At 36.1% G+C, this 9,620-nt stretch overlaps 1 long non-coding RNA gene across 1 annotated transcript in view; it reads right to left on the bottom strand.

The window, feature by feature from the left end:
• Positions 1 to 2,181: 2,181 nt before the first annotated feature.
• The window catches only part of LOC116091965, a 28,019-nt gene continuing 20,580 nt past the window's right edge, over positions 2,182 to 9,620 (bottom strand). Inside the window, exon 3 of the long non-coding RNA XR_004119123.1 lies at positions 2,182 to 2,211. This is a non-coding gene — a long non-coding RNA (uncharacterized LOC116091965). The remainder of the gene's footprint in view (positions 2,212 to 9,620) is intronic.

Here is a 9,620-nt window from a genome sequence, read left to right as displayed (position 1 = left end):
ATGGTTGAGATTAAAATAATAAAAGTAAAATAGAAAACAAAAAAAAATTGTCAACAACCTATTTTTTTTAAATAAAAGTCATCTATAATTGAAAACTCTTCTCTCTAAATGTAAGGATGTCTTAATTTTCCTAATCAATCAAATATATTTTATCATCATTTATCACCATATACAAATATTCAATCAAAATATTATATAACCCACAAATGTAGGTCATATAGAGTCATCCTAACTGCTCTAATAATACCTTAAAAACATTATAAAAAACAAGGAAATCAATTGTAAAAACATTTTATTTTATATAATATAGGTATGTAACCAATGCGATGTTTTGCATTCTTTCATAAACTATAGAAGCTGTAACAGTCTGGCCTTTTTGTAGATAGTTTAAGTGAAACAGTGGTCATATGCACAGAGGTATTAAGAAAAAAATAGAATAAAGAGTTTAGTTCTCAAGGAGGTCACGGCGGAATGGCGAAATGAGGGCTGGGAGCCAGAACAACCTCAGGGAACTTTTGAAATGTGTATATAAAAAGAAAATGATGTGCAATTTTTTAAAAAAATCCCCAAACAACTTGGAAGTCACCCTCATTCATTTCCCAGTTTTAGAGTTACAGTGGAGAAGAAGATCCTTCCAGTGAGAACGGACAACCATTAGAGATTCTTCTACTCCCAATACTCAATTATTACATGACAGAGAAGCTTAGCATGCTCCCAGCTCTCTCCTAAATCATCCCACATCACGCAACAGTCATTTTTCCAAATAAAAGTAAAAGAATACATCTTTAAAGTCCATTTTAGCTAAATACATCCCTCTTGGCCCAAAGTATAAATTATATATAGATTAATGATCAAAGTCTTCTAACCATGAGACAAGTCTCTCCAGTCTCACTGTCTCTGACTCTCTGTGTCTCTGTCTCTCTCTGCCAGTCTCTGTCTATGTCTCTGTCTTAATTATTTTAAGTTGGACTTTTAACCTTTTGGTTTGAAGTAGAGGAGTGGGGTACTAATGTTAAAACAGAGAGAACCAAAATTAAATGTGAGTTAGTAGGTACAGCTTTATAGGACCTGAATTTGCTTTCCCACACATTTTATCTCCCATGGTAGAGGCTGTCACGAGCAGGGAAGTATTCCAGTAAATTGATCAATAGCCTGTGAATTCATATACTAGCATTATCTTCATTCTGTTCTATGACTTTATCCTTTCATTTATGTTGACCTTGTAGTAACATTAATCTACACATTGCAGGATTGTTCTGGTAAGAGTTTAAACATCATTTAATGACTATGTTTTCAAAATGTTTTGAATAAAATAATAAAAATCTCTAAAAAGTTTTGTTTTAAATTTCAGACACTTTTTCTTTCCTTTTCAGATAAGAAGCATAATAACAGCAATGTTATATTCCTGCGTGGTTTTCAAGTTTTTTCATTAATATGAGAACTCCTTAATTCAAAGATTAAGAGTTTAGGGGCACACACTAGTTTTTATGGCTTTAATGCTTTAATTATTTCAAACATAAATTGAAAATTCAGACACCTAGTGCTATTTAAGTGAGTTCAGGTTTTTGTGGTTTAATAAAAACATCTGTTTTGGTTTTTCAACCACAAAAGTGCATTTAATCTGTTCTTCCTTTGGTTGAACTTTTCACATCTGCTCGGCTCGATTCCCGAACGCTAAAGACCAGCTCTTTTCCCAAAGTAGGAAGTCTACCTGCACCACTGTTGATCTAGCTCAAAGGGTCTGTTTCCTATACTAGCTGAAGATTTCAAAAGAATAACAAAAATAAACTCCCTACCCATGATGCACTGCTTACGTCCTTTGGCTTACATATCGCGGTGTGGTCATTTTATGAATGCAACACTGCCTGGAATTTTGAATTAAGACAGCAAAATTGTCAGACCCCACAAACCCAGGTACTTCTTTCATGTTCTGAGCTTTTGAATAATGGAAAAAGAATATACTCTATTAAGTTAATTGCTTGTGAAAAAAGTTATACAAGGGTGCACAGTGGCTTACAGACCTCTGTGGTTTGTTTTGGACATGCATCTAATGCTTATCTGAGTCCCCTGGGTCCCGAAAAGTAGGCCGGAAATGTTGCAAGGACAATATTACCTCATGATTTTCCACAATTGTTTGCTGCTCCTGAGACCTCAGCTTCATTTCTTCTTCTGTTTATGAGCAGTCCTAGGAAACAGCTAAAATCAGAGAGTCTGAAACAAAAAAAGAAATCAAAGTGCTGAGAAAAAAATTTTTCATCTTTTACCAATTTGGAAAAGTTATCGAAGAAGATCAATGCCTCAGTATCTTTTTAGGTCAAATGGGAGGACTAAGTATCTTTATCAATATTTACATGAGATTAAACAAAGATGAATATTTTGAATTTATTTAGACAAGATGTAATTGATACCAAGTTAGTATAATTATTTTATTTGAGAAATTTATTTTAAATATGTGAGGTGTATCTAATTACATATTTTTCAGATACATGATTATGTAATTATATTTGGTCTTATTTCTAGGACAGAGTAACATGGCAACCTGCAATTATTAGGTGTTTAACCCATGTCTGATGAATGAAGCTTAATGAGGTAATATTGTGGGGGGAGCCTGGTACACTAACTTTGTCTACGCAAAGAAGATGAGTCTATGATTTGAATAATTTCCTAGTGTCTTATGTAAATAGGAACTACCAATGGAGATGACTCAACTCATAAAATGATGGTCTAATACATGACATGTGAGAACCACAGTAATAAGTATATGGATCAGGAAGAGTTTTGTAAGATGGAAATGTAAGCTAACTGTGTAAATTATGAAACAAGCCTTGAAAAATAATCATTGAACACTGTTAGATTGAAAACAATATTAAAGGTATTTCTTAAGAAAATAGTCATCAACATTAAAATATTGGGAATTTTGAAGGAGAAGGTTTAAACTAAAAGGAAAGCAAAAATGAAATTTGATAATCAAGCAAAATTTTTGTTTAGAAATTATAGGAAGAGAAACTGACAACAAGTATAGTTAGGCAAAGAGGCATGACCTAGATTTTTCTTTTCTTTTTTCTTTCTTTTCTTTTCTTTTTGGTCTTTTCGAGGCAGGGTTTCTCTGTGTAGCCCTGGCTGTCCTCGAACTTACTCTGTAGACCAGGCTGGCCTTGAACTCAGAAATCTGCCTGCCTCTGCCTCCCAAGTGCTGGGATTAAAGATGTGGGCCCCCACTGCCTGACGGCCTATATTATTCAAATGAGATTTTCAAAATGTGATATTATTCAGATGATTACCACAGACTTAGATAGTCTGTAGCCTGTTTGAGGCAAAGAACCCCCATTGCAAAATTTGCTTTAACATGTTTGGGGTTAGTCTCATATGCATGCTCTCTTTTTAGTTCCAGTTTAAAAGGGAAAACATGATGAACAAGAAAGTAAGATTTTCTGAATTTTAGATTCATTGCTGGTCTTGAAGATAAATCAGAAAGAGTTTTATGGAGTTCATGATGAAAAATATACATCTTTTAAAAGAAAAGAAAATTCTAAGAACGAGAAGTAGGAAAACCATTTGTGGAATTCTGTATGTTGCATGCATGCTGTATGCTATACATATTTTCATGACTTTGACAATTTGCACAACCTCATATATGAAACAGTGGTCAAATGATAGTAAGCATGGGGTTTCAAGAATGTAAAAAAAAAAAAGGAAAATCATACAAAATGAAACAAAGATTTACAGGATTTGGAATCTTAGCACTTTTGATAACTATATTTTTCACTTTCAGTAGAGAGTTATAAAAACACAATATAAATATTAACTGAGAAAAGCTCCCATCTGTAATATCTCTAGGGCTGAAAATAAGCATGATGACATGATGAAAATTAAACATGTGTTTTTCATGATGTCATATATGACAAATTTAAAAATACACTTACTGGTGATGTAAGAGTTATGAATAGGTTTCTGTAAAAGCACAGAGAAGCAAATCATTAGTAGTTCTGTGACACACACACACGCATAGACATACACACACACATCACCTTGTTCACCTTATATTGGTATATGTTATAAGAACTGAATCTGGAATACAAAGATAAAATCAGATTTAGTATGTTTCAAGTACTTCAAACTAAATAATCTCATTGTTCTGTCCTTTGTCTCTTGCCTAGCCTACTTCTAATATTGCCTGTTATCTCTTGAGCAACATAAAGTACACTAATGAGTCTTTCCTCATGTTTGGCCCAAGGTAACATCTCACAAGTTCACTCTTGAAGCACTTTTCATCACTACTTCAGTGACCAAGTCTACCCTGCTGATGAAAGGTGCTTTAATCCCATATCTACAAATGTAGTGAACAGAACTGAAGGACTTTCTGGCCATTTTACTTCTCTTTCCATTTCCCTAATTCACTTCTGTGCAACCAGCAGTTAGCTGTTACTTTGTCATGATTCCACCCACAAAAATTATATCACATATTTCTTGAGATCTTTCTCATTGTTTTGAAATTTCTTCACTAGTGCTGAACTATGTGTGGAATCAAACTAATTCAGTTAAATCACCATGACACACTCCAGGAACAAGTAGCTTATGAATGATAAATGTAGGAGTTGCAAACTTAGAGAGTTTAGTTATTTCATCCTCACTTCCAGAGAAAACAAAGGTTCATAGGAAAAAAAGGAAGCATTCTACCAACTAAGACCTTATTTTGCATCTTCATAGTGTGCAGACTCAACTGATATCTGAAGTAGGTAGACGTGATTCTGAACATGAGAAACACAAGCCTTCAAAGATGAAAGAAAACTTGGAAATTTTACTTTATAAATTCAGAAGTCACCAAACTTTTGCCAGTTTTCCTTTAAAAATCTTCACTTTGTGGGGCTAGCAAGATGGCGCAAGGGATAGATGAGTCTGCCACTAAGCCTGATGCTGTGAATTAAATCACCAAGTTCTACATTGTGAAGGCAGACTATACTCTGACCTTCACAAGCATGACATAGCCAGCAACAATACACACATGCATATGCATATATGTTTGTTTGTACACACACACACAAAGAGAGAGATAGACAGACAGGGACATACAGACAGACAGGGACACACATATACACAAAGATGTAAATGTTCTATATATTGATCACAATGCTTCCAAAAGAATCTGTGGTTATCAACAATTTTCTGATTGGATCCAAGGCCTGTTCTCTGAGATGGAACTCATACCAGGCACTGTTAAACTAGAAGCTCCTGTGTCTAGATAAATCAGAGACCCTAGGAGAAACCCCAATTTTATTTTTTAGCTAAATTGATATCATATCAAATCAACTCCCAATGACTTCTTGCTATACCCATATTTCTCAACCCTCATCAGAGAAGCATCTAATTAGAGTAAATGGAAATTAACACAGAGACCTTGTCTTAGGGTTTCCATAGCTGAGAAGAGACATCATGACCAAGGCAACTCTTATAAAAGAAAACATTTAACTCAGACTGGCTTACAGTTTCAGAGGTTCAGTCCATTATCATCATGGTGGGAAACAAGGTAGCATCCAGGCAAACTTGCTGCTGGTGGAGCTGAAGGTTCTACACCTTGATCCACAGGCAACAAGGAGGAGACTGAATTTCACACTTGGCAGAGCTTGAGCATATATATGGCCTCAAACCCTGCCTCCATCCACAGTGACTGATACACATCCTTCAACAAGGCCATACCTCTTAATAGTGTTACTCCCTATGGCCAAGCACTTAAACACATGAGTCTCTGGGGTCCATACCTATTCAAAACACCACAGACGCCACCATCTGTCAATTCACAGGAAATAAGAGACAATGATGTGACAAGGCCTAAATGAAACATCCATATCTCAGACCTCTGCCTCCCAGGGCTTAGGCATCTTGTCAGAAGAGGGGGAGAAAAGATTGCAAGAACAGAGGTGGCAGACACATCAAGGTAAGTGTTTTTCTGACACAACAAGGCAACAGTACAAACACCTCTTCTAACTATGCTCTTGGAGCAAGACTCTCACCTGCACACAGACTGTCTTAGTTAGGGTTTTATTGTTGTGAAGAGACACAATAACTGTCACAACTCTTCTAAAGGAAAATATTTAATTGAGGCTGGCTTATAGTTTAGAGGTTCAGTCCATTATTGTCATGGAGAGAAGCGTGGTGGCATGAAGGCAGACATGGTGCTGGAGAGGGAGCTGAGAACTCTACGTCCAGATCAGAAGGCAGCAGGAAGAACAAGTGGGCCACTGGGTCTGGATTGAGCTTCTGAGATCTCAAAGCTCATCCCCAGTGACACACTTCCTCCAACAAAGCCATACCCACTTAATGATGCAGCTCCCTATGGGTCTATGGGGGCCATTTTCTTTGAGTCCACCAGACAGGCCCCTCTTGTACCAATGTACTTAACAGCCTGAACTCCCATCTGCACATGCATCCAATTCCAAACAGTGGAGTGAGTGTCTCCTCCCTTAAATGGCCACCAAGGCCATGGGGTTATTCAGTCATATGGTGACTGTGTTAGCATGCATAAGACCTGTACACACTCAAGTCATACAAAGTCCAGCATAGATGGGGAAGATAGACAGGAAATTCTGCCACTACCTGAGGAGTTGTCAATTTCTGCTTGCCGAGAGAAGCAAAGTCAGTTTTCTTTAATGCTGTGTGACTCCTTGGTAAGTTGGTCCCACTAGCTGGACAACACAGGCTGAACCTTATGGAGGTAGAGGGAAATCTCAGAGTTGTGTAGAAAGGGTAAAGAGATTGGACTGGGTACTCATAGGAGGAGCTGGGGAAAGCAGGGTGAATAAAATCAGAGTACACTGTTTGAAAATTTCAAAGAATGAAAACATTGTCTAAAAACTAAACAAACAAACCACTCGTATTCTTGCCTGAGGTCACAGCAGGCCTGGGCTGGAGGTTATGTGGACTTACTTCTTAACGTCTATGTCAGAACTTGACCAAGGTTTTCCATCTCAAAAGGATTAAACCACATCATTGCAGAGCAATCTATGGGAATCACAGGCTTTTAACACATTAGAAATAGGTTAAAAGCACTTTATTAGATAGATAGCCATGTTCTTCAGAAGCAGTTTTGAACATCTAATTAGTGGTATTTGATCCGACTGACATATTGACCAGTGATTTGAACAGAAGCTAGATCCCCATCCACACAGATCACAGAGGGAATATAAATTTGTGACTGTGAAATCAGCTTCTATAACTTCCAAGGAGTTTTTTGTAGATCAGACTCTCTTAATTTCACACAGCTTTACAGTTGCTTTATACACCCTTTAGTGTATCAAACCCTTTAGTAAATCATTGGTCAAAATTATACTCAGTACTAAACATTTTTTTCAAGAAGGGGTCAAGATTTGCAAACAAACCAATATAGAAAGTTAAAAATTTTAAATATATTCCTATTATGCATCTTAACAAAAAAAGACTATACTTGGAGCCTAATACTATTGTGTAGCACTCTGCTTTTGTTTAGCTCGTATTTTTGTTCTTTCTTTTTTTTTAAACTGTTGTAATTATCCTAGTCAAACAGTAACTAATTTTGATTTCTTAGTCTCATTTTAACTGTTCATGTTGTTATTATATAAATATTGCATCTTTTGCTAATATTTAGATAGTCAAAGAATTCTAACTCAATACAATAATGGTTCCATAAATTCAGAACAAGGTGAAAAACAAAATACATGTATCTAAATATCAACAGAATCTACTCAAATCTGTATTTTCAAACAATATTATGAACATTATTTTTTTTAGTATTACTGCTAGTGTTAGACTGTTTGGATTCTGCTTTTATTGTATAAAAAGTAAAAGCAAAAGTTAATTGCAGGTGTGTAAGATAAAATATACAAGTACATAAACACATTTTGGGGAAAAAAAAATGGGTAGTGCCTGCCTTTAATCCCAGCACTCCATAAGCAGAGGCAGGGAGTTTATCTCTGTGAGTTCCAGGGCAACCAAAGCTATACAGATCCTGCTCGATTCAAAAACAAATAATAAGAAAACAAAAACATTCTTTTCTCAATATTTATTCTAGCCAAGAAAAATCACAGTTTAAACCATGAGCATTATATGAATATTCTGAAGGACACAACTTAGCTTTCTGGAAATACAACCGTACAAAAGTAACTTCTTGAGACATCTAGAGATTTATCAGTTAAGTATGAGTGCATGTGTGAGTGTGTCAGCCCTGATTTTGCAGATGTTTCAGCAACATTTACTATGGCTGCAGCAGTGGTAACGTGTTCTACTTAAGATCAAACACTCTCTCAGGATCTGGCAAGATTTAACAGAAATTTAAAACAATACTTTCCAGAAAAAACGGTAACCATCTGCAATTGTTATTATTAACACAATTCTTTTTCTCTTTTTTCTTCCTATATTATTTATACTTCCTGTTGCTTTCAAATCATTCAATCTATCATTAGCAATTAATTATAAACAAATGTCTAACGATGTTTAGATCTATGTTCTTTTTCTTCTAGAGCCAAACATGGCAGCATGTTTTAATCACATGAATTTCCTTTCCACTCCCAGGTCTACCTGAGCTCTGTTTGAAGAACTCAATAGCAGAACACATAAATGACTCCTGTCAGGAGGGAGGGTCTTTGTAGTCATTGGAGAGAAAAAGAGTGAAACGTTAATACTGGAGAGCAAGTTTAAATCAATAGCATTTACTGTTCTGTAAATGAGAAACATCCTTAGATACACTTGAACATGAAGACCTGAAATATTAGAATAGGTCTTGTTGTTACGTGCTATTTTGCCTTACTGGCATCTCACTACCTATAGCAAAAGAAATATTAGACCAAACCTGAGCCCTTTCCTTAGATTTGGTCATAACCGGTGCCAGAGACCCTCCACTTGTACCTCTGCCAGAATGAGAACTCAGTTACTCTCTTTACAGGAGAGTTGACTTTTTGATATTACTCAGCCACCACTTCTATTATAGTCACTTTTATCTCTGTTCTGGCACTCATTCTTGCAGCATCCTCTGCTCCAGGTGGTCTCCATCTAACGTTGAATAGTGCCTCAAAACTATCCTGCATCTTCCTCTTGGCCTTCCCCATCAACTGCCACATAGCCTCTTGGGATTTCAGTACAAAGCCTATTCTCATTTTCTTCTTTTATTTACATGTTGTTTTTAGTGTGAGAAGAAGACACAAGAATAGAGCAAGAAATCCTCAACAAACATTGCCTTATAATTCATCATTATTTTCAGCTTTCTTTGAGGACTCTTTTGAAACACTGATTATACAAATGTATACAGTAACTATAAGGAACAGCATTAGAAACTGGAGATGTAGATAAAAGTAAAATATCTTTGAATATGGGAAAGCAAATGAAGCTTCGACAAGATAAAGGCAAATACTAGTAAACCTACCCGAAGGATAATTAATATGGCTTATGAGGAGTTTCATGTACTTGTTCATGTTCATGAGGGTGATCATGGGTAAATCACACCTCCCAGGTAATACAAATAGCATAGGAACTTGAGTTTGGATCCCCAGCATCCACAAGGCATGGTGGCCTTCCTGTTATCTCAGGGCTTATGACACAGAAAAAGAGGAAAGGCAAGCTCACTGGGACTATGTGAGAAACATTTTCTTAACATT

Source organism: Mastomys coucha, unplaced genomic scaffold, assembly GCF_008632895.1.
Source record: "Mastomys coucha isolate ucsf_1 unplaced genomic scaffold, UCSF_Mcou_1 pScaffold15, whole genome shotgun sequence".
Lineage (NCBI taxonomy): Eukaryota > Metazoa > Chordata > Mammalia > Rodentia > Muridae > Mastomys > Mastomys coucha.
Note: the sequence above shows the minus strand (reverse complement) of the source record. Positions and strands in the feature narration are given on the sequence as shown.